Source organism: Macrotis lagotis, chromosome X (genome assembly GCF_037893015.1).
Source record: "Macrotis lagotis isolate mMagLag1 chromosome X, bilby.v1.9.chrom.fasta, whole genome shotgun sequence".
NCBI lineage: Eukaryota > Metazoa > Chordata > Mammalia > Peramelemorphia > Peramelidae > Macrotis > Macrotis lagotis.
This window is the reverse complement of record NC_133666.1, coordinates 63,970,893-63,978,751: the sequence shown is the minus strand read 5'-3', so window position 1 is coordinate 63,978,751 and position 7,859 is coordinate 63,970,893. Positions and strand designations below refer to the sequence as shown.

The 7,859-nt window shown below is 41.1% G+C and overlaps 1 non-coding gene across 1 annotated transcript; it reads left to right on the top strand.

The window, feature by feature from the left end:
- Positions 1-7,179: 7,179 nt before the first annotated feature.
- Positions 7,180-7,252, top strand: TRNAT-AGU (transfer RNA threonine (anticodon AGU)). Its single transcript has one exon. It is a non-coding gene; the product is annotated as a tRNA-Thr (tRNA).
- Positions 7,253-7,859: the final 607 nt, after the last annotated feature.

The window sequence follows — 7,859 nt, the reverse complement described above, 5'->3', positions numbered from 1 at the left end:
GAACCAAGAAGGGCAATCCCAAGCATGTTCCATGATGGGATGACCTTCAATAATGCTCACTTTTAGAAGTTCCTAGCATTTTCATTCTTCAGAAGGAAGTAAATTGTTATTTTCAAGTAAAGATTTAATAAGTTGCTGCTGTAAAAGACATAAAAGACATAACAAGAAATTCTAGTGCTTGGGAAAAGCACTAGTCAAGAAGTTGGGAGAGTTTGTTGGGATGGGTCTTGAAACGCAGAATACAAGTAGAGAGGGAGTCCTTGGAATGGGAACATTGGCTATCCTGAGGGTATTTATACACATATTAAACATTCAAAGTCATGCAAATCTTATTTCCAAATTAGCCATATTGCAAAAAAAAAAGGAAAAGACAATAAAGAGAGAGAATGTGCTTCAATCTGTACTCAGAGTTCATCATTTCTCTCTGTGGAGGTAGATAGCATTTTTCATCGTTGGTCCTTTGGAATTGTCTTGGATCATTATCTTGACCATGGTAGCTAAGTCTTTTTTTTCTTATTAAAGATATTATTTGAGTTTTACAATTTCCCCCCCAATCTTGCTCCTCCCCCCCCCCCCCGCCCCACGGAAAACACTCTGTCGCTAAGTCCTTTTTTTAAAGTGTTAGTGTTCACCAAGATGTCAACACTCTCAATTCATAAACATTTATTTAGCACCTACTATATGACACTGTGCTAGGCTCCAAAGATACAAAAAGAAGCAAAAATCAGTCCCTGCCTTCAAGGAGTTTCCAATCTAACGGGGAAGACAACTATGCTACCTCTTTAGGAATGATGAAACTCTCCCTGGTGGAATTAGAGAAGCAGTTTAACTTACTAGTAATGTTGTCTGGTTGATGGGGAAAATGGTCAATTCTTCAGTCACCTTGAAAAAGTTAACATGTCAAGCTCTGTCGTCAATGCAGAGACCCTGCCCATGCTCAAAACAATATACAAGGAACACAGAGAGTTTAATCACCTGAGAAACGAAACAGCTTCAAGGAGTGGACCCTCTCACAATAAATGAGTGCCCTTGAGAGAGTAAAAGCCCTGTCATTTGAGAACTGGGATTCGTGGGGGAGCAGCTCTTGGGAACACAGTTTGCTGAACTTCCTAGCAAAAGTTCTATGGCCAGAGGAATGGAGCAGGAGGATTCCAAAAGAAGAAAAAAATATATATGGAAGTTCAAAAGGACCAGAGATATGGATTATCTTGGCTGCACGCATTCCCTATATGTGGGTCATTAAATCTTGAGCTCGTTCTTCTTATGGAAGGATGGATGGAATTGTGAGCAAGCAAACTCCAAGATTTATGGAGGGGATGTTTTGTAGCTGTTATTATTATTCTGCCTTTTTAGGAAATGTCATTTCTTTTGAGTTAATTGTATCCACTTGTGGTTAAAATGAATGTAACTTGTGGGGAGGAGTGAGGCAAAGTTCATGAACTATATGGTTTGGGGAGGGCTGGACCACAGATTATTCTAGCATTGGAGAGTGGCAGCCACCTTCTGGGTGCCCAACCCTTGAATGCAAGTGCCAATGTAGGAGAATAAAAGAAAGGAGGTGCTACATAGACAAGAGCCACACCACACCTCAGTTTTGTTGTAGATTTTTCCCCATACTTCTTTTCCCAGGTAGGGAACTAATGACTCAGAGGGTGAGAGAAACCTGATGTCTTCATTTTGGAATCAAGCTGCCCAGAAGAGGAATCTGGGTTCCATTTGAATTTAAGGTAGGAGCCACTTGGAACCTCCTAGACTATAGGACACATTTTTTAATGAGGTTTTGCATAAAGAGCAAATGCAATAAGAATCATCTTTCACAGTTCATCATCGCTTCAATATACTTAAAACTCTATACAACATTTTCCTGATTCTGCTCACTTCACTTTTTATCAGTTCATGCAACTCTTCTCATTTTTTTCTGAAAGCATTCTGAAATCATCATTTTTTCTTTTTTCTTTTATTTTTTAAATTCTCATTTTATGCAAATGTTTTTTTTTACATTAATAAAATATTCTTGTTTAAGAGTAAACAAAATACCCCTCATCCCCCCCCCCCCCCCGAATATAAACTTGCTTGGATGATACATTAAAGGGGAGAGAAAAAAATTACATTAAAATTTAAAAAAAATAATAGTAATAATTGTAGGTATGTCCAGGTGGTGCAATGGACAAAGCACCAGCCCTGGAGCCACGAGCACCTGAGCCCACATCCAGCCCTGTAGACCCAACAATCACCCAGCCGTGTGACATGCAAGTCACCCGATCCCCACTGCCCTGCAAAAACCAAAAAGAAGAAAAAAAAGACCCAAAATAAAATAAAATAGTAATCATAGTAGGGTTGTCTGGGTAGCAGACAGAGCATTGGCCCTTGAGCCAGGAGCACCTGGGTCCAAATCCAGCCTCAGACACCCAAAGATCACCCTGCTATGTGGTCCCAGGCAGGCTACCCAACCCCATTTGCCCTGCACCCTCCCCCAAATAATAATAATAAAAAATGTGCTTCAGTCTTTGTTCTAACACCAACAACTCTGTCATGGGTGGATCGCATTCTTGATGGTAAATCCATCGCTAAAGTTGCTTCCATATTTTTCCAACATTGCCATTGCTGATTGCAACTCCCTCCTTTCTTATTTCTCCACTACCATGTACTATATTTTCTCTCTCCATTCACTCTGACTCTGCTGTAGGGTTGCTGAGTGGCGCAGGACAGATCCCTGGTCCTGGGGCCAAGAGGCCCCAAGTCCCCCTACCACCCCTTAGGCCCAGCATCCACCTGGCCCTATGGTCCTGGACAGGCCTTCCAATCCCAGCCCCTTGCAAGAAGTAAAAAAGAAGGTGTGTTATATCTGACCACTCTCCCCTCATGGTCCATCCTCTCCTCCTTTATTCACATCCCCACCCCTTCCCCCTGCTCCCCCCCCTCCTTCTTACTCCAGATGTCTATACCCCATTGAGTATATATGCTGTTTCCTCTCCTACTCACCTCTGATGAGATCTAAGGTTCCCTCATTCCCCCTTGCCTCCCCCCTTCCATATCATTGCAATAGCTCATTGTAATAAAAAAAAACTTATTATATGAAATATCGTGTCCTATTCCCCCTCTCCTTTTTCTTTCTCCCATTACATTTCCCTTTTTTTCTATTGACTTCATTTTTACACCATATTTTATCTCCAAATTCAGCTTTCCCCTGTGCTGCAACTATAAAAGCTCCCTCTACCTGCTCTATTAACTGATAAGGTTCATATGAGTATTATCAGTGTCATTTTTCTATGCAGGAATATGTGCAGTTATCATCATTAAGTCCCTCATATTTTGCCCCTCTCCTCCAATGTCCATGCTTCACCTGAGTCCTGTATCTGAAGATCAAACCTTCTGTTCAGCTCTGGCCGTTCCAAAAGGAACATTTGAAATTTCCCTGGTTCATTGAAAGTCCATCTTTTTCCCTGGAAGAGGACATTCAGCCTTGCTGGCTGCATTCTAAGCTCTTTTGCCTTCCGGTATATTATATTCCAAGCCCTACGAGTTTCCAATGTAGTTGCTGCTAAGTCCTGTGTGATCCTGACTGCAGCTCCATGATATTTGAACTGTGTCCTTCTGGCTGCTTGTAATATTTTTTCTTTGACTTTGGAGTTCTGGAACTTGGCTATGATATTCCTACGGGTTGGTTTTTTGGGATCTCTTTCTTGGGGTGGGGATCGGTGGATTCTCTCCATTTCTATTTTGCCCTCTGCTTCTAGGATATCAGGGCAATTTTCCTGTAGTAATTCTTTGAAAATGATGTCAAGGCTCTTTTCCTGATCATGACTTTCAGATATTCCAATAATTTTTAAATTATCTTTCCTAAGTCTGTTTTCCATATCAGTTGTTTTTTCAATGAAGTATTTCACATTTTCTTCTAATTTTTCATTGTTTTGGTTTTGAAGTATTGATTCCTGATTTCTGGTAAATTCATCAGTCTCCCTGAATTCTATTCTTTGTCTGAAAGATTTGTTCTCCTCAGAGAGTTTTCTTATCTCTTTTTCCATCTGGCCAATTTTGCTTTTTAAGGCATTCTTCTCCTCAATAGCTTTTTGAACGGTTTTATCCATTTGACCTAAGCTGGTTTTTAGCATGCTATTTTCTTCAGCATTTTTGGATTTCCTTGACTAAGCTGCTGACTTCATTTTCATGTTTTTCCTGCATCTCTCTCCATTCTTTTCCCAGTTTTTCTTCCAACGCCCTCATTTGATTTTCAAAGTCTTTTTTGAGCTCTGTCATAGCCTGAGCCCAATTTCTGTTTTTCTTGGAGTCTTTAGATGCAGGAGCATGTGCTTCCTCATCTTTAGACTGAGTATTTTGATCCTTCTTGGGCTCATATGCAAAATATTTCTCAATGGTCTTCCTCTTGTTTCTCTGCTTGCTCATTTTCCCAGCCTGGGTCTGGTTTTGGGGTGCTTCCTGAGCTTTTGGGACACTCCCACAAGGGTCTCAGTGTGTGAGGCTCTGTCCTCCCTCCTGGTCTGTGAATGACTATAAGCTCCCCACTCTGCCACAGGGCTGAGGTGGGGGGCCCTGCTGTTCTATGGGGCATGCCTAGACTGCTATCAGGATCTGAATGTGTTCAGAGCCCCAGAGTCCTGTTCCAGAGGCAGAGGACAGAGCTCTGCAGTCTCTCTCTCTTCACTCCCCTCCCACAGCTCAATGGGCTCATGCCCTGGAGGCTCCTGCTTACAGGCTCCGCCTGCTTCTATTTCCGGATCTGGGCTGCTGAATGACCAAGCTGCTTGCTGTGTGCCCTGAGGGCTGGGCTCCACTTGCTTGCTCTGGCAGAGGTCCCCGCTGTTCCCCAACTTTGTGCCTGGTGCTCCCTGGGGTGCAGCTCAGGAGACTCCCCCGCTGCTGTGAGCCATGGCTCCCAGCGCCCTGGGGCTGCCTCTGGGAGGCTGAAGTTCTTTCGCTCTGGTGGGCCACCCCTCTGGTGGGCAGCCCCTCCGACCTCGGGGAGCAGGCCTTTCTGCTCTTTTCCAGGTTACCTTGAGTAGGAGAACTGCCTCACTGGGTCCCTTTGTGGGTTCTGTGGCTCGAAAGTTTAGTTAGAATCCTTAGTTTCAAGTTTTATCAGAGAGCTCCTAAGACTCGATCCCTTCTTGTCGCCATCTTGGCTCTGCCCCTCCCAACTGAAATCATCATTTTTAAGAGAACATTATGTTCCATCAAAATCTTATACAACTTGTTCAGCCATTCCCCAATGGATGGGCATCCCCTCAATTTCCAATTCTTTGCCCCCACAAAAAGAGGTGATCTTTTTTTCCTTTTCTTTGATCTTTTTGGGATACAAACCTCATAGCGGTATTGCTGGGTCAAAGGGTATGTACAATTTTATGGTATTATGAGTATAGTTCCATATTGCTCTCCAGAATGGTTGCATCAGTTCACAACTCCAACAGTGCATTAGTGTTCTATTTTTTTCCACATTCCCTCCAGTATTTAGCATTTTCCTTGTGTAACATCTTAGTCAATCTGACAGGTGAGAGGTGGTACCTAAGAATTGTTTTAATTAGCATTTATTTAATCAATAATGATTTAGAGCATTTCGTCATGTGACAGCTTTGATTTCTTCTTCTGACAACTTCCTGTTTGTATCCTTTGGTCATTTACCAATTGAAAAAGCTTCCTATTTTAAATAATTGTTTCTAACTAGGTGTTAAACTCAGTTATTTTTTACCTGATTAACAAGATATTATGCTCACTTATTTCTACCTGAATTACAGATGCTAGTAATTTAGGCACCCTGGAATAATGCCCTAATTGCCTAGCCCTAGTTATTTCTGGCCCTGGGTATCACAGAGTTAATGCCATTACTGCCAGTTTTTTAATGAAACCATCTTTCCATTGCCAAGTATAGTGAGTCCTATCTGATGAAGGTATAGTACTATAGAAATAATTTATAATTACATTTCTTTTATGGTGAAATGAAAGGTCACTTGCATAGGTCTTTGCTCACACTGAATGGGTCCTCTAATAAGCTGTATTTAACTTTTTTAATACCCTATCTTTATTGGTTTCTCTCTGTCCTCCCTTTCATTTTACTGTGCTGCATTTCTGTTTATGCCAGAATCCTCTCTTAATGCTATGACATGCTCAGCAAAATCCTACCACTTCTGGCCACTGACCAAGCCTTATACAATGTGCTTTCACATAAAAGCTTCCGCATGGCAGACTGTTATGTGAAGTATTTTGGTGGGGATTTTTAAATGCTGCTTTGTAATTAAATGAATGAAAATTAAAGATCCAGTCTCAAATTAGCTTATCCAAAGTCATTATCTATCATTCTGATCAGGAAAACAGGAGCCATCCTTCATTTGAATAAGATGCTAAGGGGAAAGAACATAGAAGCTTTTCCAAATCTAAAATCACGCAGCCATCTTTGAATATAATGTAATTATATTTACTTAAATGTAGAGAAACAAGAAACCATCTAGGTATTCTTGGATAAATCACTTCACTTCCTGGGCCTCAGTTTCCTCCTTTGTGAAAGAGAAGGGCTGGATTAGATAAACTCTTATGTCCTTTCTGTCTCTGAATTATGAACTCCAAGATGTCTCTCAAGAAAGCACAGTACAATGAAGAAAGGAGTACAGAACCAGGTTTGATCACTTAGGACCTGGGTGACCTTGGACAACTCACTTCATATCTCTGGGACTCAGTTTCTCCATCTGTAAAATGAAAGGGTTGGAAAAAGTTCACTTTCTGCTTGTAGATACTCTGATTTCATGAAAATGTATAATATAAAAATGTTTTTTAACCTAAAAATATCTTAAGCAAGCTTAATAACATGCATTTTAAGAGTTGGCAAAACATTTCTGAATGCTTAAAAATGTTAAGCCATGGATTTCAGTCTTTGAAATATAACTGACATGTCATGCTCACATTTTAATTAAAGAATTTTTTTTTTACAAAAAATCTGAAAAAGTAATTAGGTACTCCTCGGCTAGATCTAAGTATGAAATGAGAACGATTTGCCCTATAACATATATCCACTTTTTAGTGGATGGAGACCACTACCTCACTTTCCTTGTAAGCATCAGCTAATAAGGTCTTTCCTATGTTGCTTATGTAACATGGATTAAAAACACCAATTTCTAGACTTAGACCGCCCCCAACATTTAGTTGACATTTTAAACTCTGCATTCACTTGAGGGCCTCATGGCTTAGTGGTTAAAGCGCCTGCCTAGTAAGCAGGATATCCTGGGTTCAAATCCCAGTGGGGCCTCAACCCTTTTCTATCAACACTGAATTGGGCTGGGATAAACCAGCATTAAAATTAGTGACTTCTGATTCTCTTGTTTTATTCTCCCCCAACTGAGGGAAATAAATGATAATCAAGATAGATCTGTCTGGTAGCAGCAGCAGAAAGGAAGGAGTAGTTGGGGGAATTTTTGGCAAAGTCACCCAGAAAATATGGATTCTACTCCTAACTGGTTAAGGGGAAGAAACCAAATAAACAGGTCACAGATCAATAGCTCAAAGGGGAGCAAAACTGATTCTTATGGCCAAGCCTCAGCTTTTGGGTCACGTGACCCTATACAGTTCTCTGTATTTAATCATCAGCTGCAGTCAGGTGCAACTCCATTTCCAGTGCCTGGGCAAAGAATGACTCTAAACCAAATATTTAGTCCCATCTGGATCTGTTCCTGCATCCCAACATGGTGGAAGGCCAGTTACCAATGCCCCCAGCAGGCACGCCAAGGCGCCTCCCTTGTCATCTGTGAGCTCAGACCTCAAGAGAGGCTGAGACTATTTTAAAAAACAAAAACACATTATCTTTTTATTGGTGCAATTTAGAAAAACAGCAGTCAAAGTATCCATCAAACCTAACA